Source organism: Danio aesculapii, chromosome 24, assembly GCF_903798145.1.
Source record: "Danio aesculapii chromosome 24, fDanAes4.1, whole genome shotgun sequence".
Taxonomy (NCBI): Eukaryota; Metazoa; Chordata; class Actinopteri; order Cypriniformes; family Danionidae; genus Danio; species Danio aesculapii.
The window spans coordinates 29,536,557-29,547,011 of record NC_079458.1 but is presented as its reverse complement, the minus strand read 5'-3'; the positions used below and the strand labels follow the sequence as shown (position 1 = coordinate 29,547,011).

The window sequence follows — 10,455 nt, the reverse complement described above, 5'->3', positions numbered from 1 at the left end:
TAGCATGTTTCTAGCATGAATTAGCATGTAACTAGCATGATTCTAGCATGAATTAACATGTTACTAGCATGATTCTAGCATGAATTAGCATGTTACTAGCATGTTTCTAGCATTAATTAGCATGTTACTAGCATGTTTCTAGCATTGATTAGCATGTTACTAGCATGTTTCTAGCATGAATTAGCATGTTATTAGCATGATTCTAGCATGAATTAGCATGTTACTAGCATGATTCTAGCATGAATTAGCATGTTACTAGCATGTTTCTAGCATGAATTAGCATGTTACTAGCATGATTCTAGCATGAATTAGCATGTTACTAGCATGATTCTAGCATGAATTAGCATGTTATTAGCATGATTCTAGCATGAATTAGCATGTTACTAGCATGATTCTAGCATGAATTAGCATGTTACTAGCATGATTCTAGCATGAATTAGCATGTTACTAGCATGATTCTAGCATAGATTAGCATGTTACTAGCATGATTCTAACATGAATTACCATGTTACTAGCATGTTTCTAGCATGAATTAGCATGTTTCTAGCATGAATTAGCATGTTACTAGCATGATTCTAGCATGTTACTAGCATGTTTCTAGCATGAATTAGCATGTTACTAGCATGTTTCTAGCATGAATTAGCATGTTGTTTGCATGTTTCTAGCATGAATTAGCATGATTCTAGCATGAATTAGCATGTTACTAGCATGATTCTAGCATGAATTAGCATGTTACTAGCATGTTTCTAGCATGAATTAGCATGTTACTAGCATGAATTAGCATGTTACTAGCATGTTTCTAGCATGAATTAGCATGTTACTAGCATGTTTCTCGCATAAATTAGCATGTTGTTAGCATGATTCTAGCATGAATTAGCATGTTTCTAGCATGAATTAGCATGTAACTAGCATGATTCTAGCATTAATTAGCATGTAACTAGCATGTTACTAGCATGATTCTAGCATGAATCAGCTTGTTTCTAGCATGAATTAGCATGTTGTTAGCATGATTCTAGCATGAATTAGCATGTTACTAGCATGACTAGCATGTCACTATCGTGTTGCTAGCACCTTTCTAGCAAGATTAGCATGTCAGTAGGATGTTAAAACTGTTAGCGTGTGTTAGAATAGCTAGTCACAGTCTCTGGGACAGTTGCTAGGGTGCTGAAATTGGTTGCTAGGGAGTGGCTAGTAAGTTTAAAGGTAATCAGTGATTGGCTGCTGGCTAGACTGAGTTGAATGAGGTCAGACTCTAGTCTGTAGGTCAGTCTGATGCAGAGTTATGAGCTCACAAAGGTTGATCCAATGTTAAGTCAATGGGAGTCTTTTACAATGGAAGTCTATGGGACAGTTGCTAGGGTGCTGAAATTGGTTGCTAGGGAGTGGCTAGTAAGTTAAAAAGTCATCAGTTATTGGCTGCTGGCTAGACTGAGTTAAATGAGTCCAGTAAGAAGTCTGTAGGACAGTCTGATGCAGAGTTATGAGCTCACAAAGTTTGACCCAATGTTAAGTCAATGGGACTTTTGGGATTTTTCTGGGTCGTTTTTCGGAAAACCCAAGGTCGGATCAGTTAGAAAAGATATAGCAACCCGAGTCAGACCAGTTCGAAGGTTTGACGAAAGTTTGAAGTATGTAGCTTGAAAGGCCTAGGAGGAGATACACTTAGAAATTAGTCTCAGAAGAATAAGAAGAAGAAGAAGAAGAAGAAGAAGAAGAAGAATAACTAGATATTAAAGTTTGAGGACAAACTTTATGGTGGCTTGAAAAGCCGAGTCTGAATTAGCATGTTACTAGCATGAATTAGCAAGTAACTAGCATGATTCTAAAATAAATTAGCATGTAACTAGCATGATTCTAGCATGAATGAGCATGTTACTAGCATGTTTCTAGCATGAATTAGCATGTTACTAGCATGTTTCTAGCATGAGTTAGCATGTTACTAGCATGTTTCTAGTATGAATTAGCATGTTACTAGCATGATTCTAGCATGAATTAGCATGTTACTAGCATGTTTCTAGCATGAATTAGCATGTTACTAGCATGTTTCTAGCATGATTTAGCATGTTATTAGCATGATTCTAGCATGAATTAGCATGTTTCTAGCATGAATTAGCATGTTATTAGCATTATTCTAGCATGAATTAGCATGTTACTAGCATGATTCTAGCATGAATTAGCATGTAACTAGCATGTTTCTAGCATGAATTAGCATGTTACTAGCATGATTCTAGCATGAATTAGCATGTTACTACAATGTTTCTAGCACGAGTTAGCATGTTATTAGCATGATTCTAGCATGAATTAGCATGTTACTAGCATGATTCTAGCATTAATTAGCATGTTACTAGCATGATTCTAGCATGAATTAGCATGTTACTAGCATGATTCTAGCATGGATTAGCATGTTACTAGCATGATTCTAGCATGAATTAGCATGTTACTAGCATGTAACTAGCATGAATTAGCATGATTCTAGCATGAATTAGCATGTTACTAGCATGATTCTAGCATGAATTAGCATTTTACTAGCATGTTTCTAGCATGAATTAGCATGTTACTAGCATGATTCTAGCATGAATTAGCATGTTACTAGCATGTTTCTAGCATTAATTAGCATGTTACTAGCATGTTTCTAGCATGATTTAGCATGTTATTAGCATGATTCTAGCATGAATTAGCATGTTTCTAGCATGAATTAGCATGTTATTAGCATGATTCTAGCATGAATTAGCATGTTACTAGCATGATTCTAGCATGAATTAGCATGTTACTAGCATGTTTCTAGCATGAATTAGCATGTTACTAGCATGATTCTAGCATGAATTAGCATGTTACTAGCATGATTCTAGCATAATTTAGCATGTTATTAGCATGATTCTAGCATGAATTAGCATGTTACTAGCATGATATTAGCATGAATTAGCATGTAACTAGCATGATATTAGTATGTTACTAGCATGATTCTAGCATGAATTAGCATGTTTCTAGCATGAATTAGCATGTAACTAGCATGATTCTAACATTAATTAGCATGTAACTAGCATGTTACTAGCATGATTCTAACATGAATCAGCTTGTTTCTAGCATGAATTAGCATGTTGTTAGCATGATTCTAGAATGAATTAGCATGTTACTAGCATGACTAGCATGTCACTATCGTGTTGCTAGCACCTTTCTAGCAAGATTAGCATGTCAGTAGGATGTTAAAACTGTTAGCGTGTGTTAGAATAGCTAGTCACAGTCTCTGGGACAGTTGCTAGGGTGCTGAAATTGGTTGCTAGGGAGTGGCTAGTAAGTTTAAAGGTAATCAGTGATTGGCTGCTGGCTAGACTGAGTTGAATGAGGCCAGACTCTAGTCTGTAGGACAGTCTGATGCAGAGTTATGAGCTCACAAAGGTTGATCCAATGTTAAGTCAATGGGAGTCTTTTACAATGGAAGTCTATGGGACAGTTGCTAGGGTGCTGTAAGTGGTTGCTAGGGAGTGGCTAGTAAGTTAAAAAGTCATCAGTTATTGGCTGCTGGCTATACTGAGTTAAATGAGTCCAGTTAGAAGTCTGTAGGACAGTCTGATGCAGAGTTATGAGCTCACAAAGTTTGACCCAATGTTAAGTCAATGGGACTTTTGGGATTTTTCTGGGTCGTTTTTCGGAAAACCCAAAGTCGGATCATTTAGAAAAGATATAGCAACCCGAGTCAGACCAGTTTGAAGGTTTGACGAAAGTTTGAAGTATGTAGCTTGAAAGGCCTAGGAGGAGATACACTTAGAAATTAGTCTCAGAAGAAGAAGAAGAAGAAGAAGAAGAAGAAGAAGAAGAAGAATAATAATAAGTTTAAGATAGATAACAGTATGCTGGCTTTTCAAGCCACCATAATAAGTTTAAGATAGATAACAGTATGCTGGCTTTTCAAGCCACCATAATAACACAGGCTCATCCGGGAATTCGAATCTCCATGAGTGTCCGGGAACATGTTCAAATTCATATACTAACATAATTAACTGTTTGGTGCTGTCTTTTGAATGAATAATACTGGTATATGCTTCATGTCTGGCTGTTATGTATAAGCAACGTCAAACAAACAATTGCAGTGACTGAGTACAAATAATACCAAAGCATTACTTTAATAAACACAGAAGTGTATTCAACCTTCTTTTGGGAGTACTAAAAGATAGTTTAAAGAATTAAAATCTTTGAACAAACCCCAAAACAAGCCAAACTAATAAAGAGTAGCAAACAACACTCACTGAAGCGACATTTGCTAAACACAGTAATTAACATTCTAAACAAAACACATTTTTTTAAAAAATGTAATAAAAAATGTAAAAGAAGCTGGCAAAACATTGTTATTCTGTTTTCTTTATCAACGTTAAGCTGCTTTGACCAATTTTACGTGGTTAAAAATGTGCTATAGAAATAAAGTTTTTTTGAAAAGAGCTCATCTAATTCTAGAATAATAATAAAAACTATAATGCACATAAAAAATAATAAATTACTGTATTTGAAAGCACCACAACTTTTCCTCCTTCTACAATTATATGATCAAAAATTTAAAATTAACTGCTTTGTTAATAATTAACTTGATTTCTCCGCTGTTAGCCAATCTGTATCTGACAAAAAAAAAAAGCATAAGAACACACAATTTGACCAATGAAATCCAAAGATTTCACCATTTATTAATACTAGCAACAAGATGAATGCTAAACGCATTTAAAACTATTGAACTTTAAATAGACTTTATACATCACATATTCCTGCCACTTTAGAGGAGACTACAGCCAGAAAAACACATTTACTAAAAAACAGATTGGAAAAATCTGGCAATTTTAAAAGGGTAATTTTTTCAATATGTTTTATATATCATCTCACTATACCTTCTTTAAACAACCCCAAAATGTTGCAAATAATTACATTTACACTATTATGTCTGGAAGCAAATCACAGTCAAGCAACTAGAGTGACATTTGACTGCTAGGATCCATCGTAGTGCAGTGGATCAGACAACAGCCTGCTTTTTAACCTGACTCTCAAAAATGAGCTCACTCTCTTCTCTTCCCAGTCTATGCTCTCATTGACGATGCTAATGAATTAGGTCTGTTATTATCAAAAATACACAATGCTTGGGTAATGTTATAGTGCCTAAAACAGTAACAAACTAGACTATGATATTCACTAATCGGCCACTTTATTAGGTACCCCTTTTTGCCTTTCAAACTGTCTTAATCCTTCATGGCATAAATTGGAAATATTCCTCAGAGATTTTGGTCTATATTGACATGATAGTAGGCATGGGACGATAACAGTTTCAAGGTTTTAAAACCGCCAACATTTTCTGTAATACCATTCCTAAGGTTTGTGTATGATTTTTATAGCTACTTTTTTGTTGTTGTTTTTTAGGACAACAGTATCTCCAGCAGAAAAGATATCCAAAGATGCCGTTTTAAATTGTAAATAGATCGGTGTTTTGAAACAAATGAAGACAGCATAAGTCAATGATTTATTTTCATTAATATGTCTGACATGTTTACTGGTCTAAAATACTTTAAATCTTTCAAAAAATATATATTGTTTTCAAAGGGATTTTTTTTGGGTTTTGTTTTTTTTTACCTAGACATTAAAAAAAAACATATTTTAGAGCAGTGATCACAATACCGTCATACCATGAAACCATGATATTTTTATTCAAGGTTATCATTCTGTCAGAATCTTATACCAGCCCATGCCAACATAATAGCATCACGCAGTTGCAGCAAATTTGACTGCACATCCATGATACGAATCTCCCGCTCCACCACAACCCTGGTTCTGGTTCACAAGATCTGGTGACCATGGAGGCCATTTTAGTACAGTAAACTCATTGTTATGTTCAAGAAACCAGTCTGAGATGATTCATGCTTTATGACATGGTGCATTATCCTGCTGGAAGTAGCAATCAGAAGATGGATTAAACTGTGGTCATAAAGGGATAGACATGGTCAGCAACAATACTCAGGTAGGCTGTGGCGTTGACACAATGCTCAATTGGTACTAATGGGCCCAAAGTGTGCCAAGAAAATATCCCAAACACCATTACACTACAACCACCAGCCTGAACCATTGATCTAAGGCATGATGGATCCATGCTTTCATGTTGTTGATGCCAAATTCTGACCCTACCATCCAAATGTTGGAGCAGAAATCGAAAAAATAATCAGACCAGGCAACGTTTTTCCAATCCTCTATTGTCCACTTCTGGTGAGCCTGTGCCAATTGTAGCCTCAGTTTCCTGTTCTTAGCTGACAGGAGTGGCTTCCGGTGTGGTCTTCTGCCGCTGTAGCCCATCCGCCTCAAGATTGGAGGTGTTGTGCATTTAGAAATGCTCTTCTGCATACTTCGGTTGTAACAAGTGGTTATTTGAATTATGTTGCTTTTCTATCAGCTCGAACCAGTCTGGCCATTCTCATCTGACTTCCAGCATCAACAAGGCATTTGTGCAAACAGAGCTCCCGCTCACTGGATATTTTCTGTTCTGTCAGACCATTCTCTGTTAACCCGAGAGATGGTGGTGTGTGAAAATCCCAGTAGTATCCCAGCAGTTTCTAAAATACTCAGACCAGCCCGTCTGGCACCAACAACCATGCCATGTTCAAAGTCACTTAAATCACCTTTCTTCCCCATTTTGATGCTCGGTTTGAACTGCAGCACTTCTTCTTGACCATTCCTACATGCCTAAATGCATTGAGTTGCTGCCATGTGATTGGCTGATTAGAAATTTGCATTAACAAGCAGTTAGACAGGTGTACCTATACCTAATAAAGTGGCCGGTGAGTGTATGCACAACACAACTACTAAAATTCAAATAAAACCTCATTTTAAAAAGTAAAAAAGCTCATTTGATTCAAAAATAATAATATAAACTAGCCTATAAATTTACATGCAAAATAATCGAGTACTGTATTTGAAAGCAATTGACTTTTGAATCTTAGCTAAAAAGCATCTTGAATGATTTGATTTGTACATAGTTAACACAATTTCTCCACTTCACTGTTAGTCAATCTGCATAATGTGACAAGAAAACATAACATAATTTGACAGATCAAATCCAAAGGCTTTTTTTTTTCATTTGTTAATACTGGCAAACATATTTAGAAATGTTGAATAAAAATTCTCATATTCTTGCCAATTTACAGGAGACTACAGCCTGGAAAACCGATTTACTAACACATCAAACTAGAATTTACCTTTTCAAAATTGCCAGATTTTTCCATAAATGTCTTAGACATATTCTCACTACATTTTAAAAATCTGTCTTAAATTACACTAGTCAATTTGTTCAAATAGAGAAAAATACATTGTAGGAGCCAAAATAATTTTTCTTTAATTAAAAAATCGTCTGACAAATCACTAGAATAGTAAGTAAAGATCATGTTCAAATCAAAACCTAATTTTTAATTTGAAATATCCATTGCCAAGAACTTAAATTGTAAAATTTAAGGCAATTTACGCAACATTTTGATATTTTAACCATCAACATTCAATATTTCAATAGTTCTCAGCCAAATGTTATTCTGTTCTAACAAACCATACATCAATATCAAGCTTAAGCGTCCAGACGATGCATAAATCTAAATTTTCCCAAAAAATACCCCCTTGACGGGTTTTGTGGTCCAGGGTCCACATTTATATGATACACCCATATTAAAACAAACCAAAATTAAGCGAATAATTACACTATAATGATAGAAGCAAATCACAATCAAGCTACTGGAGTGACATTTGACCGCTAGGATCCATCCTGGCCATTATTAGTGCAGAGGATCAGACGACAGCTTTCTTTATAACCTGACTCTCAAAAGTGAGGTCACTCTCTGATGGTGTCTGTTATGATTAACAATAAGACACGACGCTGGGGTATGTTGCAGCTCCTAAAACAAGAACACAAACTTGGGTCTCAAAGCAGAATGCGTCTTTTGAGCACACAGCCTTGTTTTCCAGCACAGGCCACCGGTCTAAACTCAGCTGGGAATGTGCAGACATCATGGCTGAACGACTAAATACCCCTCACATCTCATCGATGCAAACAGCCACCGCTGACACCAAACAACCGGACGACAGACGCATTTTCGAGAGCAATTCGAAATCAATCTGTCCTCCAAACAACGACGCGTTTAATAATAATAGTTTACCTTCGTCCAGGGCCAGACCCCAGTTACACCTCCAACATTGGCAAACACTAAAGAGAACTGATGGTACCAGGAGCAAACCAACATATGAACAAGATGTGTTTTTTTGCAGAAATGAGCCATTTGAACGGCAGCATAGCTGTGCTTGGAGAATTGAATGGGTGTTAAGTTGACATTTAGCACTGCATTTGTCCGTTTTGTACTTACTTCTTTGAGGAGAGCGACAAGAGTGCACCCCTCCTTCGTCGCAGGGATGGTACAGTCCGGCTTCCTGATACTGAGTAGGGATGAATTTATGCACTGTACCTTTTAAATACCACACTACATGACTTTTGGAAACGTCTTTAAATGTTTCGACAGACAGACAGACAGACAGACAGACAGACAGACAGATAGACAGATAGACAGATAGATAGATAGATATTTGTTTTGTGTTCAATCAACTTAAATTTGTAAAAACAATTATCTAACTCAACTGATTTGTGTTTGGACAATAAATAATAATGATACAATTCCATCTCTATCTGTAGATAGATAAAGATGTAATTTTATAATTAGTGTGTATAGAATTTATTAATAAAATAATTTAAATTCTAACAATAGTCATTAAATAATAAATGGTAAAATAAAATATTTATGAAAATGATGCATCGACAACTGAAATAAGATCAGTTTTCATTTAGTACTATTAGTAATAATTATAAAATCAAAGCTTATTAATCATAAGGGCAAGACCCCACAGGTAAGACCAAACCATATTTTTTGTTTTATATAACAAAGAGCATTTGTAAAATCTATTTTATTTAAAATGTATTTTTTATCCCTTTGTATTTCAGAAAACACTGAAAACAGACAAATATATATATAGATTTTTAATCTAGGGCTAGGCTTAATTTCTTTCCGGGAAACTACATGTCTTTAAAGATATGCTCCATCCATTCTTTTTGGCTTATTTACAAGTGCCCTAGATTGAAACAGATTTAAAGTTTTACCATTTTTGAATCCATTCAGTCCATCTCTGAGTCTGGCAGGATGGCATTGATCTTAGCTTAGCATAAGGCATTGAATTGGAACATTAGCGTATTTATCCATAAATAAATAAAAAGTTTTGATATTTCTATTTAAAGCTTGACTCTTCTGTAGTTAACACTGAAGGAAAATGATAAAGTACTATATTCTAGAACTTAAAATTTCTCATTCTTGCATAATTTCAAACTTCAAATTTTTCTGCAGCAGGTGCAATGACATTACATCATAATATCATTGGCAGCTTGCTTTTTGCAACTCTCAGGGCTGTGCCCGGTCGGTACCTGGATGGCAGACCACATGGGAAAGCTAGGTTGCTGTCGGAAGTGGTGTTAGTGAGGCCAGCCCCCTGCTCAACCTGCAGTCTGTGTAGGTCCTAATGCCCCAGTATGTTGATACTGCTCAGTGAGTGCTGTCTTACAGATGAGAAATCAAGGTCCTGACTCTTTGTGGTCATTAAAAATGCCAGAATGTCATTTGAAAAAGAGTATTGGTTTAACCCTGGCATCCTGGCCAAATTTGCCCACTGGCTATCATGGCCTCCTACCCATCCCCGTGTCATAATTGGCTTCCTCACTCTGTCTCCTCTCCAACAATCAGCTGGTGTGTGGTCTGGCGCAATATGGCTGCTGTCGCACCATCTTAGCACTTTGAGTGTCTAGAAAAGCACTATATAAATGTAAGGAATTATTATTACCTTCAGCAGTCGACAATAAAGTCCCTTGATTCTTACTGCACAATAAAAGCATAGTTCCCAGCCAAATCAGCCTAGAAAACAGCAACTTTTCCTTTGTCTTCATTTTGTCTTTATATTGTAACTACAGAATATTCAAGCTTAAAATAGGACTTTTTAAAATTGTTTTTAAACAAGATGCTAATGGTCTAATCCGATTCAATGATTTATGCTAAGCTACAAGCACTCCTCCAAGACCCAGAGATCAGCTGAATGGATTCAAAAAAAGGTATATGGAAGCTGTAAAATAAGCCTATTCCAAAAATAAAATAAAAAGTGTAGTGTTTCTTTGAAGTATTACTCAAGTATATCTGTAGTTAGGTAATGTGTAAATGATTAAAACACACTCAAAACCTGTATTTTTATTCTTGAAATAAACAGGCACAACTTACATAATTTGTATACATACCAAAAAAAAAAAAACTCAAAGAAAGGGGAAAAAAAATCTCCTCTTACATCTTGCAAATCAAAATTTAAATAGAACCCTTCATTATAACAAAAGATATATATATATATATATATATATATATATATATA

At 35.6% G+C, this 10,455-nt stretch overlaps 1 protein-coding gene across 1 annotated transcript in view; it reads right to left on the bottom strand.

The window, feature by feature from the left end:
• The window catches only part of stau2 (staufen double-stranded RNA binding protein 2), a 239,855-nt gene extending 231,592 nt beyond the window's left edge, over positions 1–8,263 (bottom strand). Inside the window, 1 exon segment of the mRNA XM_056450144.1 lies at positions 8,163–8,263. The gene's annotated coding sequence lies outside the window, so the exon portion shown is untranslated.
• Between the last annotated feature and the right edge of the window lie 2,192 nt (positions 8,264–10,455).